Source organism: Solanum dulcamara, chromosome 7 (assembly GCF_947179165.1).
Source record: "Solanum dulcamara chromosome 7, daSolDulc1.2, whole genome shotgun sequence".
NCBI lineage: Eukaryota > Viridiplantae > Streptophyta > Magnoliopsida > Solanales > Solanaceae > Solanum > Solanum dulcamara.
In genome coordinates, this window is record NC_077243.1 from 63147743 (window position 1) to 63171138 (window position 23396).

Here is a 23396-nt window from a genome sequence, read left to right on the forward strand (position 1 = left end):
TTTTAAGCTACCATTAGAGAAGAGTTCTATGGGAACACTAAATGGTCCAAATGCATTATTTTCACAAGTAAGAGCATGACTAGTTTAAAGAAAACCTTATCAATTTGGGAAAGAAGTTTACACTTGAAGATTAAACCTTGAGTTAAAACACCAAAACAAGAATCAAAAGAAACCAAGTGTTGTCACTTTCTCTCAAATCTGTCCCTAGTCCCTTTGATTATGGAAAATCTCCCAATCCGATAAAGTAATGTTCAGTAAAATTATAAAAGAGTATTTTTGAGTATTAAATCAACATAGATATTGTTGTTGTTGTTCTTATTGTAGTAGTAGTAGCATTAGTTGTTGTTCTTCTTATTATTGTTCTTCTAGTTATTGTTGTTATTGTTATTGTTGTTATTGTTATTGTTGTTAAATTTGTTATTATTGTTATTGTTATCGTTACCGTTATTATTATTGTTGTTATTATTATTATAATAATGTCACGACCCAATTTCGTGAGTCGCTATGGCACCTGCTAACACCCACCAGCAGGTAAGCCTAACCCTTAGCCTGAAACCAAAAGCAACGAGCTACCAAGAGGAAGATGAATAAGTAAAGTGGAAGGTAAAAAGCAATGAGAAGTAAAAGAGCAACTGAAATAAAATACAAGAAACCACCCCACGACCTGTCATCAGTTGATAATCAAACATCTAAATTAAAATATGAATACAAGGCTTTTACAGATACAATATAAATACAGAAAGTCTTTGGAAGCAAATAGAAACTTGTCATAATCTAACTTAGATAGAAATCAGCAACTTTGGACGTCAAGAGCTCATCAAATCTCTGAATCAAGCTGCTCTGAACCAATCCAAATTAATGAAGATAACCCATACTATGATCTGCAGGGGGCATAAGTGGAGTATGAGTACCAAATAAATGGTACTCAATAGGCATAGGCCGACTGAACTCCACAGATAAAGCAAATATAAATCACAGGTAATCAGGTAAATATAACACAAGTAAGCAAATACGATCTAATACAAGATAAAGCGGGGAATGATAGTAAAGAGCTAGAATATATATATATATATATATATATAGGAGATAGAGTCAAAGAACGCACCAGCACACGCAAGACACAACCTATTTACAGTAAGTAGGCACTAAAGGAGTCAATCAATCAAGGATGGAAGAACTGACTACTATTGTTAAACCCAAAGTAACCTACGGTCTAAGCCGGCTTAATCTAATAGTGAAAACCAACAACAACCTTACACTAAGACACCCTATAAACCGACTACAAATATGTCAAGAGAGAAGTACAAGTGTAATCAACCAATAACCGATCGTACACCCATACCCATGGAAGGTATAAACAATGACAAACATACCTCTGGCCCCCACAAAACACGAGGACCAAACCATACAAATATACTGGTGATAGGCAATGCTAATAAATGCAAATTTGTAGAAGAACTAGTAACATCATTGGTAGTTATGAACGATCATCAACAACAAGTTTGTAAACCCACCCCGATTCTCAAACTGTCAGGTGGGACCCATACGACTCCCTCATCTAGCTCAGTGGTGCACTGGCTAGAGGGGCCCATAGGGGACGTAGGAAGTTTGTATATACTATATGGCTCCAAACCAAGTCTTTTATATAAATATAAAATTCCCATAGTGGTATTGGAGAGTGAGAGCGAAGCCGATGTAAAAAAGGGAGACACCGCATCGGATAATCAAGTACAGGCTAAATGCATTCCAAATGAAATCATAGTATAAAAAGGGTGATGCCGCACCGGATATCGATAAAAATGAAGCGCGTCCTTGATGTCTCTGAAACTGTCAGTATAAAAAGGAGCACATCCTCGATGCCTCATAATCTCTTATCAAAGCAGTCCAAGTGGTACGACGCGCATTAAAACCAGTTTAGAAGTAGTAAAAGTGTGAGAATTGTCTCTCAAAACGGTAGTGAAAATCCATAAAATGTGAAGGATTATACCACAAAATGAGTGAATATGATCAATCAATACAAGCATGCCATCATCAACATCCAAACAAAACATACAGACAACCCGAACAATACAACAAGCTATACCACACTATCAAGGCAAGGGAACTAACCTGGGATCCAATTGTTCCTCATATACGGCCTCAATCCCAACAATAGATAATAGATAAGATGGCATCATAAGCCTATCACTAAACAAAAGAGAAACAATCGATACATGGCTCAGATCAGATAGAGGGAGAAATATCTCTAGGATCGAGACAGATAGTGATAGTGTTGAGTTATTGTTTTGATTTTCAAAACTATTCTTTGATGTGGAGTTGAGTTGCTGATTTTATTAGCCAACTTGATGGTCCCCTTTTCTATTGTACAAGTCTTCTGCTAAATGAATGAATGTGTGATTGGACCAAGTGGTTCACTTGAGGATCAATAATAGTCTTCGAGTGCTGGCCACGCCTACAATACCCTCTCGGAGCATGACAGTATAATAATTATTACAATAGAATTTTTTTAATACATTACTACATATTGACTATACATACCTATTAAAACTTTGTGAATGTTGTTTCAACAATGGGGCACAAAAGCAGGAGCTTTGTGGAAAATTGTTGAAATATGCTAAACATTCCATACAAATCATTTCTTCTAATAATCCATGGGTCAGTTGTAGAGGAAACACTTTAGCAATTTGTTGTTATTGTCACTCACGTTTTAAAGTTAAAATGTAACTTATAGTAATGTTTTATTGGAAGATCACATCAACAAGACTACATCTTCGTAGACCTGTGACGTGATTCGATAGAATTGTTACTCGGAGTAATATTTTAGTCTTAAAATGTGATACAGAGTAACGACTTTAATGTCAGATTTCATACAAAGATTCTGAGGTGGTAGACGTGTGATGGGATTCGACAGAATCGTTACTCAGACTAACATTTTAGCTTTAAAACATGCATCCTCATAACGATATTTGGTATAAAGATTCTGATGTGGCAGAGTTGCAGAGTCTCGTTACGATGGTAACATTTTAAGCCTTAAATGTTACTACTAGTAACACAACATATTCCTACTTTAATGTCTTCTCCCATTATTTTTTGGTTCGTTCACTTTTTCAAATAAAACATAACCTAATGTGTTACTATCAACAACGTATATACTAGTTTGGTAAAATATCAAAGTTACATAGTATTTTTGGTGAGTTGATTCATATAATAGTTTATTTTGGTCAACTGTTCTTACAGGTTCACATGTATATATAATGGTCGAGGATCCAAAGCTCCCCCTCCTCAACCCTCTTTTCTTCCACTTTACGATATTATTACTATCCTTTTTTGATTGTATTGTTCGATTTTCATTTATTATATGTGCTTTGATGTTATGAAAAAAAAATTCTTCTTGATTTTATTGACAGGTTTTGTTTGTGCAAAGACTATAAAGAAAGCTCTTAAACAATAAATTTCAACATATATTTTACATAAAGATTTGTTATTCAGAATAATCACATGAGATTGTCATATCTATGATTGCAGGATATTTCTGAAAAACATCATTTGTCGTTATGAACTTCCATAGTAATCAAGTAATAAAGGAAAAAGAGTGAGTTAACTGGTTATAATATACAAGTCAATTCTTTCAAGAGATTATCTTGATGCAGCGAGTCAGCCATGAGAAACATTAGTGGTGTGGATTTTCTGTGACTTGTAATTCTAGTTGTTCAGGAATTTGTTGAAAACAAGTTGAAGTCTAGCGATGTTAGAAATAATTACAGAGTTATCAATAATTTATTTAGATAATAGATTATTATTTTTTCATACGATGAAATTAGCTTTCAAAAGAAATTTGATTCGAGAACAATCAAAAACTAAAACTCGAAAGCAAATTCCATTTGTATTTTAAATAATTGTTTTATGATATTATTAACAAGAGGTTCCACTTTTAAGTATCCTTCTTGCTAGTAACATAACCTATATGTATTAGAAAATAAGGCTATTGTTTTACAAATGGGGCATTGTTTTAATTATTGTAACCCTCCAGATTCATGATTTACTAATTTTTTTGAGATACGATCATGAGATTAATCATGAAGCTGAAGTTTGAGTGGAAAGAATTGTTGGGAAAGGCAAGCACAAACAAAGGTGCACGATAGGGCAATAGCGGAAGAAAACCCAAATCAAAACTTTCCTTTCTATTTGAACCAAGAGAAGACCAAATAATACAAGCACAAACACCGTTTTGAGCAGCAAGTATATCAATCAAATCAAACAAGACAAAGCAAGAATAAATCAACAACACGACACACCAAGATTTACGTGGAAAACTTTTTCTGTGTGAATAGTAAAAATCATGGGACTAAAAGCTCCACTATAATCAACAAGATTTACAAAATTGTTCTACAAAATGGCCACCAAAGAAGTTCAAACAAAGAGCAACAAGAACTACAAGATAGCACCAAAGAACTAGAGAAGAAAGGAGTAAAACCACAAACAATGTAGCTACTGTTCACAAGCTAAAATATTGTGATACAAGAATCCATATCCACCTCTGTTACTTCTCAATCAAAGATTACGTTTAAGGGAATAGTCTGTCCAAAAATCAACTCAAACGGACAAGAAACAAAGCGAGAATCGCGATTTGAAAATGGCTGCTAGGGCTGAAAATGAGGTGCGAAAATCTGCACTCTTTTCTCACTTTTTTCTCTATGTGTGGCTGCCATATTATCTTGTTAATTCTTTTGTGAATAGTTGAAAAATAAGACCAAGAAGATTCTTACATATGCACCATAAAAAATAGGCTTATGGGAAAAAGTGGGCTAGTCCAAATTGAGCTTCTATTTATCCACATAGGAAGGTAAAAAGACCAAAACCCAATAATTATTCCCATCCTGACTATGTGGAGGAGACCGCCATCCCGGCGATCAATCAAAATTACTCAAACTTTCCTCTTGGCAAAGGTTTAGTCATCATGTCGGAACCATTATCACCAATATGAATCTTCTCAAGTTCAAGCAACTTAGAATCCAACACATCCCGATCCAATGGTATCTCACATCAATGTATTTAGACCGACCAAGAAATGTAGAATTTTTACCAATGTGAATAGCACTTTGATTGTCACAATAAAGCACATACCTCTTCTGAGCACAACCAAGTTCCCCCAAAAGTCTCTTCATCCAGAGCAACTCTTTACAAGCTTCAATAGTAGCAATAAGCTCAGCTTCTGTAGTAGATAAAGAAACACATTTTTGCAAGCTAGATTGCCAAGACACTTCTCCACCTGCAAAAGTAGTCAAGTAGCCTGAAGTAGACTTACGAGTATCAACTTCACCATCCATATCTAAATCAGTTTAACCATAGAGAATAGGCTTTCCTATTCTAAAACATAAACTCGGACTAGAAGTGTCATATAGTTATATCATAATCCCCTTTACAGCCTTCCAATGCTCTCTTCCTAGATTAGAAAGAAAATGGATAACAATACCAATAGCATGAGCAATATTCGGTCTAGTACATACCATTGCATAAATCAAACTACTAACGGCTGAAGCATAAGGAACTTTTCTCATGTATTCCTTGTCACCATCACTAGAAGGACAATGTTTTATGCTCAATTTGAAATGCAGAGCTAAAGGTGTACTGACAACCTTAGCTTTTTCCATGTTAAATCTACGAAGTACCTTCTGAATGTACTTCTCCTGTGATAACTACAACTTCTTGTCCTTTCTATCACGAACAATCTGCATGTCAAGAATCTACATTGCTGGTCCCAAGTTTCATATCAAAAGACTTATTCAACTCTTGCTTCAAATCTTGAATCCTGTAAGCATTATGACCAACAACAAGAATGTCATCAACATAAAGAAAAACAATGATAAAGTCATTATCAAAGAATTTTTGCACAAAAACACAATGGTCTAAAAAAGTCTTCCTGAAGCCCTGTTGACTCATAAAAGAACTAAACTTCCTGTACCATTGCCTGGTAGCTTGTTTTAGACCATACAAGCTCTTCTTCAATTTGAAAATATAATTCTCTTTTCCCATGACTTCAAAGCCTTCCGTCTTCTCCATATAAATTTCTTCATCCAAGTCACCATGGAGAAAAATAGTTTTAACATTCATTTGCTCAATTTCTAAGTCCAGACTTACAGCCAAGCCTAAAATCACGCGAATGGATGACATCTTCACAACTGAGAGAATAACTCATCAAAGTCAACTCCCTTCTTCTGGTTAAATCCCTTCACAACTAATCTAGCTTTGTACCGTGGAACTGGATTGCCATCTTGATGTTTCACCCTGAAAACCCACCTGTTTTTCAAAAATATTATGTCTTTAGGCAGCTTAACCAAATCAATGATTTCATCTTCAATAGTATCAAACCACCTTTCTTTTTCTTAAATTTTCATGGCCTCATCAAGACTCTTTAGTTCTCCCCCGTCAGTCAATACTACATACTCATTAGGAGGATAACGAGATGAAGGTATTTTCTTTCTCTAGTAGATCTTCTGAGAGAAGTCTCTGAAGCATCAATAATAGTTGTCTGTTGACCAACCACATCATATTGCACTGGAGAATCAACATCATATTGGTCATTAATATGATCACCATCTTTATTATCAATTTAATTTTCATCATTTTGAAGATTTTCTGCAGGTGCAGTAGTCAAAGGAAATGGATCAACATCAACTAAGCTCTTATTGCTTTGAGATCAATTTTATCAGCTTTGTCGAGATCTTTAATTGTTTGGTCTTGAAAGAACACAACATCATAGCTTCTAACAAGTGTTTTCTCAACTGGATCAAAGAAATGATATCTAAATTCATTTAACTATAACCAACAAAGATACATTGCCTAGTTTTAACATCTAACTTTGATCTCTCATCCTTAGAAACATGCACAAAGGCTTTACACCCAAATACTTTAAGATGATCATAAGAAACATTCTTACCAGACCAAACTCTGTTAGGGACATCACTATTCAAAGTAACAGTAGGAGATGAATTAATAATATAGGCAGCAGTATTAAGTGCTTCTGCCCAAACAGAATATGGAAGCTTAGCATCTGAAAACATACATCTAACCCTTTCAACTAGAGTTTTGTTCATTCTCTCTGATAAACCATTTAGCTGAGGAGTCTTTGGAGAAGTTTTCTGATGCCGAATACCTTGCTCTCTGCAATATTTATCAAAAGGACCAATATATTCACCACCATTATCTGAGCAAATGCATTTTAGTTTCTTCCTTGTCTATCTCTCAACCAAGGCCTGAAAATTCTTGAACACATCAAGTACTTGATCCTTGGACTTCAAAGAATATACTCAGATTTTGCGAAAATGACCATCAATAAAAGTCACAAAGTAAATTTCACCACCATGAGATCTCACCTTAAAAGTACCACACAAATCAGAATGTACCAATTCCAGCAAATCAAGCTTTCTTGAAGGCGGGTGATTTTGAAAAGAAACTTTTTTTTATTTACCGACTAAGGAATAAACACATTTCTTCAAATTTGCTTGTTTTACTCCAAAAAGCAAATTCTTCTTAGCCAAATTATCAATCCCCTTCTTTCTCATATGACCCAGCCTTCTATGCCATAACTTTGATGAAGTATCATTCTCAACCAAGTTTACTGAGCCTCTAGAAGTAGAGCCCCGAAATACACAATCATTGAACCTTTAATAAGCTTCCACTGGCCAGCACCAAGGGTGTTAATATAACCCTCATCATTAAGATTTCCTACAAAAATCAAATTCAAGCGAACATCTGGAGCATACTTGACATTGTTGAGAACTAGTCTCAAACCATTGTTACTTTTCAAACAAACTGTGTCAATGTCAAGTACCTCAACCTTATTATCATTGCTCATTTTTAACATTCCAAAATTACATGGACTGTAAGAAGAAAATAATTCATTCTTTGGCGTGACATCAGAAGTAGCACCAGAATCCACAAACCAGCTAGACTCACCATAAATAAGATTAACAGCATCTTCACCACAAGAAACAAGAATATCATCCTTAGCAACAATGGCAAAACAATTTTCATTATTGCCTTCTTTCTTTTGTTGTCTCATATCTCTCTTGTACTTGAAGCGATATTTCTTGATATTCCCATTCTTGTGGAAATAGTCACATGTAATATTCTTGTACTTAGACATTGACTTGCTTCTACTTTTATATCTGTCATTGTGACCTCTGAACTTGTTTCTCCCCTTGTTTTCAGTAACCAAAACATTGGAGTGTGAAACTGAAGTAGATGAGCCTTGAGAGCTTCTTCTCATATCTTTATTTAAAATACTGCTCTTAGTAATAATCTATAGTTACAACACCACTAGGAGAAGAATTAGTCAAATAAACTCAAAGAGTTTCAAAAGAGTCTGGCAGAGTAGTAAGAAGCAAGAATCCTTGTATTTCTTCCTCAAAATTTACATCCATTCCGGACATCTGGTCAAGGACACCCTGAAATTTATTATATGATCAGAAATAGAATTTCCCTCTTTATATCTGATATTCATCAATTGTTTCATCAGGAACAACTTGTTATTGTCAGTCTTCGAAGTATAAAGTGTCTCGAGCTTATCCCATAAACTTCTAGCATGTGACTTGTTCATAATGTTATTTCTAACATTATCTTCAACCCATTGTCTATTATAGCCACAAATCTATAGGTGCTCAAATTCTCAATCCTCATCATTCATAGACTTAGATTTATTTGAAGCAAACACAGATAAATGCATTTTCATGATAAATAAAAGATCTTTCATCTTGGCTTTTCAAATATGCTAATTGCTACCATTAAAACACACCCTCTTGCTCATATTTGACTCAATCATACAAAGAGACAATCAAAAATAACCCAATGCTCTGATACCACTGTTATACCCCAGACTCTTATGCTCGGAATGTCTCTTAAGCTTCTTAGAGGTTATCATGTCAGCCGGATAATCTACGACACCATCAAATGACTCTAAGGAAGGGATAATGTGATACCCCATGGTAGGGAAGGTTGGAACTAGGGTCATGAGAAGTCAGAAGGAGTTGGAGGCCAAGTAATGAGTCGTAGGACTCGATTTACCTACGTAAGCTACTAACTTAGGAGTCTTACAGACTTAATTTACTTTAGTACATACCAAGCTTACGTGTCAAGGATTACATAGGTTCTTAAAATGAGACAAGATTACGAACCCACGAGAAAGAGGGGAGAATGACACATAGAAGCAAGAGGAGGCACCACATGGCAGCATGGGAAGGTGCCACGTGGAAGCAGGTGAACCACCTGCTTGGGGTAAAGTAGGGGATCCACCTTCTTGGTGGTGTTCCCTACAAGGACACGTGGCAACCTAGGAGGCAAAGCATGGATCCGTGGCCCAATAGGGGATGGACATGTGTCACCCTATGGGGATGACATGTGTCAACTCCTCAGCCATCCTATATATGTATGTTATGTGACTAAATACTTCATTCTTCATCCAAAACTCAGCCAAGAACAAAGAGAGAAAATGTGAGAGAAAGAGAGACTAGCTACGGCTTAGAAGAATTCAGGTAAGCTCTCTACTTTTTCTCCATGAATTAATTATCTACGGTGTTCCTCAACTATGTGGAGATGTATATATGTATCTTATGATGCCTACATAACCATATCTTCAGCTTTACACTTGGAACAAATAAGAGAAAGTTGAAGAAAAACCTTGAAGAGCAAGAAGAGAGAGCTACGGGTTTGGTTACAAGAAAAGGGTAAGGCCTGATTTTGTTCCGTAAATTAATTATTTGTGGTATCCCATGGTTATATAAAAGTTTTTAATAGCATAAAATCACAATTTGAGGCAGCGAATAAGTGGCACAAATAGTCCACTTTGTTTCAGCACGTCATGAAATTTCTGAGGCAAGTTTTAGCCAGTTTTGGCCAATTTCGGTTAAGGTAAGGTTTTTCCTTCCAATTTGAAGTTTACGATGTAACTATAGGGTGTATTATACACCTTTTATGCTTTTGTAAGTGTAATAATGTTGTATAAATGCTCGATGTTAGAAAAAACTAAATTGGAGTCGTTATAGTTAAATTATAGTCAAAATGAGGCGTTGTGCGTGTGGGGTGCTGCTGCAGGTGTGTGGTGGTGTGTTTCAGGGCCTAAATGTATTCTAAAAAGGTGTGGTAGATTCTGGTTGCAGACACATAATCCTCCGCTTCGTACGATTAAAGGTTTTACAAGATAGAGATTAGAAACCCTATTTTGGTATCGTAATGTTAAGCAAGTTGTTTGAAGCTTATGTTGTGTAATGTTGCCATGTTTATTTGTATATGAGATGCAGGTTGTTTTTGTTGGTTGGCTGTAGGAATTAGGGATCTAATTGGAAATTCGGATAGGGCATGTTATAGGAGAGGTGCTGCCCGATTTTTGTTAACTCCTTAACTAGCTAAAGAACTAGTTGAGAAGACGAGCAAGGAAATGAGTTCTATGAATACTCGTGTGCAACTTAAGATGCTGAAAAGTCAGGGATGGTTGATATTTGTATTTCTTCCGTGTTGAATAGGTTCAAAGGATGACGAGGCGAATGTGATAAAGAGTAACTCGTAAGAGGTATGTGAAGCTTTCTCTTGGCATGTTTTTGGCATAGGTATGTAAAGCTATCTTTATTTCCTTTTGGCATGCCTTAGCTGTAAGTGAATTATATGTGAAATATGGGGATAATTCCATTCCCATAACTCCAAGTATGCCTCATAATCCCTGTCCACTGCTGGGTATTGGAACCCCTGCAAAAATTGAGTATCGCCTGTCAAGGCTTCTACGTGTTAAAAAATAGTGTGTGGAAAGCTATCTCTCCTTTATCTTGATATGTACTTGGCATAAAAATGAGATTATGATGCCACGGTTGTTTACCGAGCCCCAAGATGGGACGGGTAGGAAATATATATATGATGACCACTTGAAGGGAAGTACAGATTAAATAGAGCTTATTCTCTTTCTTTTTTTGGCATGTCCTAGTTGTACGTTAAATATGATATGAGCTCTGGGGAAATTCCATTCTTAATCATCTCCTATTTACTTCTGAATATTGAACTATTTCTCTGGAAACTTCTATATGTTAAAGAGGTACCAAAGGTACAGGCTCCAAGTCTTAAAGACTATATGATACCAAGTGTTTCTGATTCCATAAATGATTTGTCCCTATGTTAATACATGTCTAGGGTCCCCGAGATTACAATTGATATAGCCCATAATGGCATTTAGAGGGCACTCAAGATGACTATACCACTACTCGGTTCCTCAGGCAAAAGCTTAACTTTCTTATTCTGTCGAGTCTCTAATAATGATTTAAATTGCATATAGTTACTCACTATTCTAATCGTGAATATTGTAACCCTTCTATCACTGAGTCCTGGGCCAACATATGTTTTCGTGCATAGTTCAATGCATTATCCACCGAGTTCCTCACTAAAGGGTCGGGTACGCTACACAAGGACATGATAATGCAATGACATGAAAAACTCACTGAGTCCCTCACTAGAGGACCGGGTATGTATGTATATATATGATAATGTGTTGTAATAAGGTGGTGATGGCGCCGTACCTATAATGGTCCTACAGATATGATTCACCGGATCCCTGATAGGGCTGGCTATATTGTATAATTTGAGCATGCATGCTTTTATAATTCACAGGGTATAGGTACAGGTTTTTGATTTGATATTTTATCCCCTGCTTCGCTATTTTAGATATGCTTCCAGTTGTATTATGTTATATTTTACATACTCAGTACATATGTCGTACTGACCCCCTTTCTTCGGGGGGCTACATTTCATGCTCGCAGGTACAGATACAGGTTTTGGGGGTCTGTCAGCTTAGGATTCTGTTCAGCTCAGCTGGAAGAGGCTCCATTGTATCGGAGCCTAGATTTGGTACTGACTGCTGATGTATATACCTGTTTTTGTTTACTCAGGAGTACGGCAGGGGCCCTGTCCCACCATATGTTGTCGTTAACATTTTTAGAGGTTTGCAGATATGTATATGTAGGTTGTATATGTTTGTTTGGTTCAGCTGGGTCTACATGATGTATGGTATGTGTTATTATGTTACAGCAACCTTGTCGGCTTGCCCTTTCATGATGTGATACAAATGATAGAGGCTACAGGTTTATGGAAATATTATCACCCAATAGGGTTCTGATGCACATTATTATGTTGCTTATAGTTCGACTTGACCACAGCTGATAGATGTATATACGGGGTCCAGGTCGGACCCCCAGTCGCGGCCTACGGGGATGGGTCGTGACAACCACTTTATTGGAAAAGGCAAGCCCAAGCAAAGGTGCACAATAGGGCAATAGCGGAAGAAAACCCAAATCAAAACTCTCCCTTCTATTTGAACCAAGAGGAGACAAAATAATGCAAGCAAAAACACCATTTTGAGCAGCAAGTATATCAACCAAACCAAACATGACAAAGCAAGAATGAATCAACACGAGACACTAAGATTTACGTGGAAAACCTCTTTAGTGTGAATAGTTAAAATCATGGGACTAAAAGCTCCACTATAACCAACAAGAGTTACAAAAGTGTTCTCCAAAATGAACACCAAATAAGTTCCTAACAAAGAGCCACAAGAACTACTAGATAGCACCAAAGAACTAGAGAAGAAAGGAGTAAAACCATAAAAAATGCAGCTACTGTTTGCGAGCTAAAATCTAGAGCTACAGGACTCCAAATCCACCTATGTCAGTTCCCAATCAAAGATTAAGTTGAAAAGAACAAGTTGTCCTAAATCAGCTCAAATGGATAAGAAACGAAGCGAGAATCGCGATTTGAAAATGGTTGCTAGGGCTGAAAATGAAGTTTGAAAATCTGCACTCTTTTCTCACTTTTCTCTCTGTGTGGCTGCTATATTCTCTTGTGAAAAATAAGACCTAGAAGAGTCTTACATATGCACCATAAAAAATGGGCTTATGGGCACAAGTAGACTAGTTCAAATTGGACTTTTATTTATCTATATAGGAAGGGAAAAAGACCAAAATCCAATAAGAATAAGATCGATCTCCTTCTATAAATCATTGTGTGGAAGGTTTAATTTGCTTTTCTCCCAATATGTATATGAGAAATAACTCGATGCAACTTATGATTCATCGATGACATGCTCTTGATTTAATGTAATTGTATGCATGTTCATTACATTGATAAGTATTGCTAGTTATATATGTATCAGGTCTTCAATTTTAACATGATTTGTTTTTACTATTTATGCCTTATTAGGCATGTTCATGTTGTTTTTGCTACTCTGTCTTATTATACGTATACATCGATCTATGTGGGGTTGTTTGGTGAGCTACATATGTAATGCCTGATTAATTCCATCCTTGGACTCTACATGTAATAAATATTATTTATCTGTTATTATAACTCTTATTTCTATCACTCTTTTGTTTAAGATTGCACCATTAATTTATTTATAATTGATGATTAGAATACCAAGGACTTGATTGTGCTAAATATTGAAACCTATATAGGTAGAGTTGAGCATGACGAAGACTATAATGAGTGTCGGATAATTATCGATAATTCTATTATGAAAGATTCCTATTTGTTCTCAATATCACCTGAACTAATAATAAACATGAGTATGGTTAGTCCAATAAAAAACCGATAAATAAATAATAATTTTTAAAAAGGCAGATTTTTTTAATACTTCATAGACTAGACATACATTATAATTATTGGGACCTTTTGTTCCATTTCACATTATGTGCATATACTTCATAGATTAGACATACATTGTAATTATTGGGATCAAAATAATTATGTATCACCAAAAAACTAACAATTGCTAAATTTTGAATGACAGGAAATCAGATAACAAAAAGAAATATATTAAAAGAGGTATAATTTTTAATATGTTTTACTTAATTGATCTACAACAACAATATTGTAACACCCCAAATTTTTTTTTGCCAAAACTCGAACCATTCTTCATGTGCGTGTAGGATCGAACTCGGTGACTTCTAGTTGTATATATGAGTTAGGATCAATTTCTAAGTATTTGAAGTGTATTAGATATGTTTTAGGGTCATAAGGGATCCCTAACATCAAGCAGATTCCAAAGAATTTCTATCGGCTAAGTTTTTCGATGAGGCCGTATAAGGATCAACTTCAAACGACCATATCTCCTAAAATATAATGAATTGATGGTCCAATACCTATCAAATTAGAGTTCTTTCAGTCTTCTTTCCAAAGACACAAGATTGCATTTTTCTGAGTTCGGAGTCAAAAGTTATGCTTGGTTGACCAAAGAGGTCTACGACAAGACCACGTCGCGGACCTGCAGCGAACTTGGACAATATTTCCAGATATTTGTTTTTTGTCGACCAGAAAGGTGCGCGACAAGTCTGCATCACGGACCTGTCCCGGACTTGTCTAGTTTTCAAAATTTTTGTAGGGGCATCTTGGGAAAATTACCTAATAATATATATGATCTTGGACACATTTTAAAGCAAAATTTCCCCCCCTCCATCTCAGTTTCTAAGGATTTTGCTCTCCAAAAACATCCAAGAGCATTGAGAGCAAGGATTGAAGAAGAAGAAGAAGAAGAGTTAGGTTTCAAGCTATTCCTTCAAGTCTTGATTTTCGATGAGATGATCTTCATTCCAGGTATGTAAGGCTAACCTAAAATATGGATTGAATTCTTCCATATGCCCCATAGATGTGTTGGATGGAAATTGTGAAAGACTTGAACCTTCTATGAATGTTTTCTTGAATTTTACTAAACTCTAGAATATTTTTACATACTATTAATTGAGTGATGATTTTCATGACTTGAATTTTTGAATAATTACTTTTCATATTTTATTTCATAAACCATAGCTACATATTGACTGCAAATGATTATGTATATGTATTGATTGGAATAAAAAAAAAGGGAATTGGGATAGCTATGAATGTGAACGGCATAAATAAGAACGAAACCTTGGTAAAGCTAGAATGTCCTTTTTGTCTCTATAAATTGAATATAGAATTAAATAAGAATTTTGGAGAAAGATGTTTGATGATGATGTGAATGATGATGTTGGATGATGAAGTTTGATGATGATGTGAATGATGATGTTTGAGGATGATGTGAATGATGTTTATCTTTAATAAAGGTAAAATGATCGATGAAGAGGTTATGTCGATGATGATGTTTTGAGATGAAATGGATTGGAGTTTAATTTGATACATGATATGTTTTGCATAATTTGATTTGATTGAATTCATATGAGTATAAATGATTATTTGAGAAGGAGTTTTAAATAAATAATTTGTGAATATTTTTGCATAAACTATTTATACACTATTTTGAGTTTAAAGAATGATTATTTTCATCTTTGATTTAAAAAGAGTTTAAGCATGAGTTGAGTTTGAGAAGTCTCTTAATTATTACTTTGAACATGAGTATTTTGAGTATAAATGAGTTGAGCATTTTTACATTAAAATGTCTATTTTGAGTTTGAGTTGAGGAGTTAAAAATTATATTTTAAATGCATCTAATATTTTCTGCATTCATTGAGTTGAGATGGTATCAAATTCAAAAAGAAGAGTTTGATGATTGAGATGAGTTGATTGTGAATGAAGGTCCAATGAGACCAGATTGATTGAGTTTTGAAAAGAGTCCAATGAGACTAAATGAGTTGATTTGAAACTAAGTCCTAAAAGACTAAATGAGTATTTTGAATATTTTACTCACTTGATAGATATGTGCATATTGAGTCTTGGGAGGAGTATTGAGCACTGAATTAGTTAAGAGTGATCCATACTCGAACTCCATGAACTACGTAGACAACGTAGGAAGGAATTGAACCATTAAAGTAAGATGTTTCCCATTTCATCGTCCTGAAATGATAGGACTTGATTGATTGATGGAACCATGATTGGTTGATTCGTTCATATCCTAGCAAAGTATGGACGGACGTGGCAATGACATGGCTCATTGTACATCACCTATTTATAGGTAGTGGGATTGTTGTCGATTAGAGAAACTCCCAATTTGTGTGGATTATGCATGATATGATTAGGTGGATTGAGATTGTAGAAGATTGAGTCGGATTGTATAACATTACTAAATTCTAATTTGCATATCTATTGAGTTGAGTCCCTTGACTTTGTTGTTGAGTTGATTGTATATGATTGAATTGGATTGGATGGTATGTGATTAGATTGTAAATGATTGAATTGGATTAAATTGGATTGTACATGATTGGATTGGATTAGATTGGGTGGTATGTGATCGAATTGTATATGATTGAATTGGATCGGATTGTATATGATTGGATTGGATCGAATTGTAAATGATTGGATTGGATTGAATTGGATTGTATATGATTGGTCTCTGTCTAAACTGTGTTCTTATTTTAGACTTATGACACCATGATTGAGTCTCTCTTAACTTTATGACTTGATATATTTGAACCGATATTGTTCTATCTTGACACATATTTCATTCTGCCATATTACATAATCGTACATTTCACGTTCTGACATCTATTTAGACCTGCATTATTTCATGATGCAGAGACAGGTTTAAGAGATCATCAATGAGTGCACCATTGAGGATCTGTTCACACTCAGCTTATTGGTGAGTCCTCCCCTACATTCGGAGAACACCACTTATGTTATTCTTGCGTTAAGTTTAGTCTTTTCATTCTGATTTGAGGTAGACATGAATTTTCATTGGCACCAACTAGATAGTAGTGATAGGGCTTCATAGACTAGATAGTGATGGGCCGATTGAGTATTTTATTTTCTTGAATTATTTTTGTCAAACTATTTAATGACATAGATTGGAGTTCGATTTGTTGGCCCTTAGCCTTTCTTTATTGAGTTAGATTGTTGATTGGGATTGTCCACCTAATTATTTATTTATTTTAAGTCTTCTGCTGATGTGTGATCAGGTCAAATAGTTCTCTTGGGAGCCAGTAATGGTTTCCGAATGCCGGCCATGTCTAGGGTACCCTCTCGGGGCGTGACAAATATATTCAGTGTAATCCCACATATAAAATTTGTAAAGGATAAAATATATGCAGGCCTTACTCATACAAGTGAATCAAAAATATTTTTTCTTCTAACAGCTATTCCAAAACAAAAGAAAAGTAGCCAATTTTATCCTTCGACTATTTGAAATGAAAATTTATCTTTATCCTTTTAATATTTTTTAGGGAGAAGGGGTTGGGGGGACGTTGAATGTAAGACATATAATAAGATAAGAAAAATAAGTAATATAAACACTTCATGTTGTTGAAATTACAAGATTATAATTTATAATTGAAAAATAAAATTTCTTCAGGCTTAGGTGTGGATATATCATTCTCATTAAAGAGATTCATGCTCATTGCTGTAAATCTTTTCACTTATCCAGCAGTAGTCTCTTGAATTGTCTCCTCTAAGATACAACAGTTTAATCACAAAGTATAACTTAACAAATTCTAGACAAGAGTTGGGTTTAAAGCTCCACAAAAATAATATATCCCTTCAACTAATAAGAATTCTCTTTTTGACAAACTTTTCTACACTTTATATTTTTTTATATTCTAAACAAAGGAAAACCATCAATATTTTTAGGTGAGGAATTCTTCCTTGTAATAAATAGAAAGATAATGGAGAAGTAAATAGAAAAAAAAAACGGCATAGCGATTATATAAGTTACAAGGTATAATTAAGGAATAAAGAGTAAAGTAATGTGTTAATGGCTAAAGGAGTTTCAATAAAATGAATGGTTGACCACCATCACTTCTACCACTAAATACAATGAATAATAAAAATGACATCAATTTCCATCAGACCACCAACGGACAAATAAGTGCTCCAAATAGTCATTACCCCCAATTGGCTAACAAATATTAAAATGACTCAATAAGCATTATATTTGTCAATTCAATCAAAGTTCTATTTTTTATTTTTGCTACACCATTAGATGCAGGGGAATAAGGAGGAGTAGTTTCACATCCCGACAGGGTACTCTAGGCGTGGCCGGCACTCGAAGACCATTGCTGGTCCCCAAGAAAACCACTTGGCCTAATTCCTCATTTAATCACTCAGTGGAAGACTCGATCCAAATTTAAAAGATCTTCAAGTGGGCTAACCAAATCAACAATTCAAATAAGAATAATGTATTTAAAACCAATCTTATCTCGACTCCGTATCAATGTCACTCAACACATTCACTATCCGTCTATGAAACCTGTAATACTATCAAAAAAGTGTCAATGACAAGTCCATGGCTACCCAAAAAAAAATACTCAAAAGAAAAGATAATTAATCAAGAGTGCCTCAAGATTCAAGGAGGACTCACCAAATTTAAGAGTAGAAGTGATCTTCAATGATTCCCCTGTTGATGGTCTCTAACATATGTATCTGCATTATGAAACAATGCAGGCCAAATGACATCAGTACATGGAATGTTCAAGAATGTAAAATAGTAGGAAAGTAATGCAGTCAACAGACTCAACATCAATTAACTCATCTCAAGGGACTCAATTCCACACAAATCAACTAAATAAGGAATGCAAGTTTAAAGTAAACAATGCTCTTAAAGAGAAACAGACTCGGTAGTATGCAACTTAGCCAATCAAACCATTTATTATAGATTTGGGAGTTTCTCTTATTCGATAGCCACCACCTATGAGAAAGTGGTGTACAATGAGCCGACGTCGTTTCCACGTCTAGACAATATTTTATCACGATAAGGAATGAATCAACCAATCTTGGATCCACAATCAATCAAATTAAGTCCTCATTTGGGATAAAAGGAAATCATTCGACTTAATGGTTCAATCCTCTTCTAAGCTGGCTACGTAGTTTATGATATTTGAGTTATTAATTTACTCTTACTCAATTTGGTGCTCAATATACTTCCAAAGATTCAATATGCTCATAAGACTAAAATCAAATAGAATTTTGTAAATCATCTCATTTAGACATATTAGACTCTAATCAACTCAATCATCATCTCAACCATCAATTCTTTCATTTAAACTCCTTTACAAGACTCATTCATGACTCATCAAGACTACGAATCAACAATCATTTAGACTCCAAAAGTTTCAAGTTCAAATTATAATAAATGTAAAGACTTCTACTATCCAAACCAAGTTCAACTCATTCTCATTCCACATGCACCAATCAACCTTTTAGACTCAATCATTGTGTAAAATATTAAAAAATAATACTCAATTAGGGGTCATAGAAATGAAGGCATGAACAGGTATCTTAATTAATCAACTCGTTGACTTCATGAAGACATAATCAATTTTGTGTATGCAAAGACTTATTAGGAGCATAAATATATATATATATATATATAAAGATCAAATTATAGGAACATTCGAACTCAATCTAGGATATATTCAACTCAAAGAAGATGTACGGCACGTGGACAAACATAGTCCAACGTTCTGATAAGCCTTACATACCTAAAATTCGAAGAACAATCGAAACTTGAAAAATGGAAGTGAATGCTTGAACCCTAGTCTCTTTCTCTTCTTCAATCCTTTCTCTCAAATAATTCTAAGTGTTAATGAGAGTATATGCATATAGGATACTAATAAGGAACTCAAAATAGTCCCAAAATTTTAGGGTTTTAGTTTGGGAAGGGTGGGAAAAGGTCAAACTACCCTTCATTAAAACTAGCTCTGGTCATCTACGGGTCATTTCTACGAGTTGTAGAGTCTTCCACGGGTCATACAAGACCATTCATAGAAGCCTGGTCCCAAAACTTGGGCTTACTAAAATTTGCACTTCTCCTCTATGAGCCAAGTAGACATGTCTACAATGCGTAGAAACGATTTGTAGAAAGCTTTAACACTTAATCAAATATCAAACCTCAGGACCCATTCTACGAGTCCATTCTACAACTAATAAACATTCCTACAATTCATTTTGTTGAATCATAACAAAAGTACTGAGGCTTGTATTTTTCAGAAATTAGACAAAGACTATATGACTTATTTCTATGAGTCATCAAATTTCTTACGAGTCATAAAGTGACTCATAGACCCTTTCACACTTAGCCAAATTTTCCCTTTTTCAGTGCCAACCTATGAGTCCATCCTACGATCCATCGAATCCTCTACGAGTCATAGGTCGACTCGTACCAACTTGTATAGTCCATTTTTCTCAATTTTTTTCTCATGGTCCTCGCATTTAATCTAGGCTAGAATAACACGGGATGTTATAATATCTCCTCCTTGGGATTATTCATCCTTGAATGGAGACCAAGCTAAAGGTTTACTCAAGGCATGAATACAATCAAGAACTCTAATACTCAAACACTCAAAAATCAACTACTCGTACTTTAGAATACTTATCATATAGTCAAACTCAGAATAAACATCAACTCAATGATAAGAGAAAAGAACATTACCCTCAATATCATCATTAGAAAACATAAATAGATGCGGGTATCTAGCCTTCATATCCTCTTCAGCTTTCTATGTGGCCTCTTCAACAAACTGGTTTCGCCATAGAACTTTGACAGATGCTACCTCATTGGCTCTCAATTTGCAAACTTGACGATTAAGAATCTCAATCGGAATCTCCTCATAAGAAAAGTTATCTTTCACCCTAGTTCTCTTAGTTGGAACAACAAGCGAAGTATAACACCCCTCAAAAATTCTTCCCTAGGATTCGGACCCTTCTTGTATCGTGCCGGGTCGAACCCAATTATTTAGAAGTGTGTGATTTAGTTGAGATGAGTCCCTAAGTAATTTAGGAGTATTGGAGGTGATGTGGGGTCACAGAGGACCCCTAGGATCGAGCTAAGATCAAAAAGGTTCGTCGTGGCTAAGTTTGAGGAGGAGTTTGCATGAGGGGTTGATTTCTAACGACCCTATCTTTTGATATATGACGATCTGGGTGGCCCACGACCTATTAAATTAATGGTCGTTGAGTCTTCTTTCCAACGCCACCAAGAATGTAATTTTTGGAGTTCGAAGTCGAAAGATATGACGATCCTAAGATGAACTAGCACAGCAGGAATTTCAGGCCTGGGGTTCAACTACTGGAAATCTTGGCTAGGCGCCGCAGGGGCGCAATGCGCCACTATCGCGCCAGAAACATGCCTCAGTAGTTTGGGCTCTGGCGCGACACGCCACTAAAAGGTGTGCAGGGTTTTTCAAGCCAATTTCCAGAACCTAGAAAATATTGGCCTAGGCGCTGTAAGGGCACGACGTGCCACTATCGCACCAGAAACATGCCTCGGTAGTTTGGTCCTTGGCGTGGCACGCCACTGCGAGGTGTACAGGTTTTAGGCGTAATCAGCCTGGCGCTGCAATGGCGCGATGCACCACTATCACGCCAGGTGCATTTTTAGCCTATTTTCAGAACTTTTGAGGAGGGGCAATTTAGGAACTTACCCAAATTATATATGTATTACCCTTGGTCTTTTGGGAACACATTTTACAGCCTCACTCTCTCTCTAAAAGCCCTAGAAACCTCTCTCTCTCTCTCTCTTCTTCTTCCTCTCCAAAATCCTCCTCCAACAAGAAGAGTTCCAAGAGCTTCAAGGTTTGAGTTCTCCATTGAAGACCCAACCACAAAGTTTTTTTCAAGTCCTCACTAAGGTATGTAAGGCTATCCAAAATAAGGGTTGAGTCCACCCATGTTCCCTACTCTTGATTTGAGGTTAGATGTCCATGAAAATGGAGTTCCTTGGTATGGTTTATGGTTGAATGAGTTTTGTCCCCTATTTACTTGATGCTATATGTGTTGATGTTGTCGAGCTAAGAATGTTCCTAAGACCTTCATGTAAGTATAAGTTGATGGCGATGACTTGTTATTATGTTTTATTGATCTCTTTAGCCATGTGATTATGTTGCATAAGTCAATTTTCTTGAATGTGTTATTCCACTTGTGTTGTTGAGTTAAAGTCATAGAGTTGTGATGAGTCTTGGGGAGATATCATAAATGCTTACCTAAATGAGGCTTGATTGAGTTAATTGGAGGATAGAACTTATGAGTGGACGAGGTCCTAAATGGAACTTGCCATTATGACTTAATTGAGTTGAAATGAGAATGGAGTTGATAAGTTGGCAATGTCCTACATGAAACTAGCCGTGAGGGCTTATTTGAGATGATTGGAGGGAGTCTTATGAGCATATAGTCATGGAAGGAGTATCGAGCACCGAGGCGGGCAAGAGTATAGTCCGTTCTCAAATCCCAGGAACTATGCCGCCAACGTAGGTAGGGATGGAACCGTTAAAGTCGGATGCTTCCCATGGGATCAAACCGTTAAAGTCGGATGTTTCCTATTTATTTGTCCTGAAATGATAGGACTTGACTAATCGATGGTATCCATGATTAGGGAGGCGTTCATGCCCTGGCAAGGTATGGACGGACGTGGCAACAACGTCTGATTGTTGTACTATCACCGGCTCATAGGTGATGGCTGTCGGATAAGAGAAACTCCCATTTAGGTCTTGATAGTACTCCAATTCAGTTGAGTTGAGTGGCTTATGAGTTATTCCCGTCTAAACTATTCTTGTTAGACTTAGGACACTTGAGTGAGTTGTCATGTATATATGAGTTAAGGTCCTGAGTTGATATTGATGTCTTCTTGATGTTGTTTCATTCGGCCATTTTACATACTCGTACATTCCATGTACTGACGCCCTTTGGCCTGTATCATTTCATGATGTAGAGACAGGTACTAGAGATCATCAATCGGCACTCCGTTGAAGATCCACAGACACTCTCAGCCAGTTGGTGAGTCCTCTTAGTTTTCCGGAGGATGTTGAGCTTTCTTGTATAGTTTTGTTGTCGCTTCCTTTATTTTGGATTATTGGTAGCCATGGACTTATCATTGGCACCTTCTAGACTTTGATAGAGGCTTCATAGACTAGAGTGTGGGAAGGTTGGACTGCTATTGTTGAGAAGTCCTATTTTACTTGTTTTGTTGAGTTGAACATGTTTGGCCTTCGGCCCCCATATTGTGAATAGTATGTTTATGATTGAACCCTACTTTATGTGTATATGACTGAATGATGAAGTGACTGAATCAGGTGGTTCGCTGGAAGGTCAGAAATGGCTTTCGAGTACTGATCATGTCTAGGGTACCCTCCCGGGGCGTGACAAACATAGTATCAAAGCACAGAGTTCAAGTGTCCTAGGGAGTCTATGAAGCCGTGTCTAGTAGAGTCTTGCGTATGGGTGTGTTGTGCACTACACTTATAAGCAGAAGGCTATAGGACATTAGGAATTGTTTCACTTCTTTCATACTCTGGAATTCGTGCGTTAGAGTTAAACTCTATAAAACTTTCCTTCTAATTCGTGCGTTTATACGTTACAGATAATGCCTCCAAAATGTACTACCAGCCAAAGAAATGCCGAAAATGCATAGATGCCTCAGTCTGAGGTAGGCCTGGCAAGGGCTAGAGGCCGACCTGCGAGGTATGCGG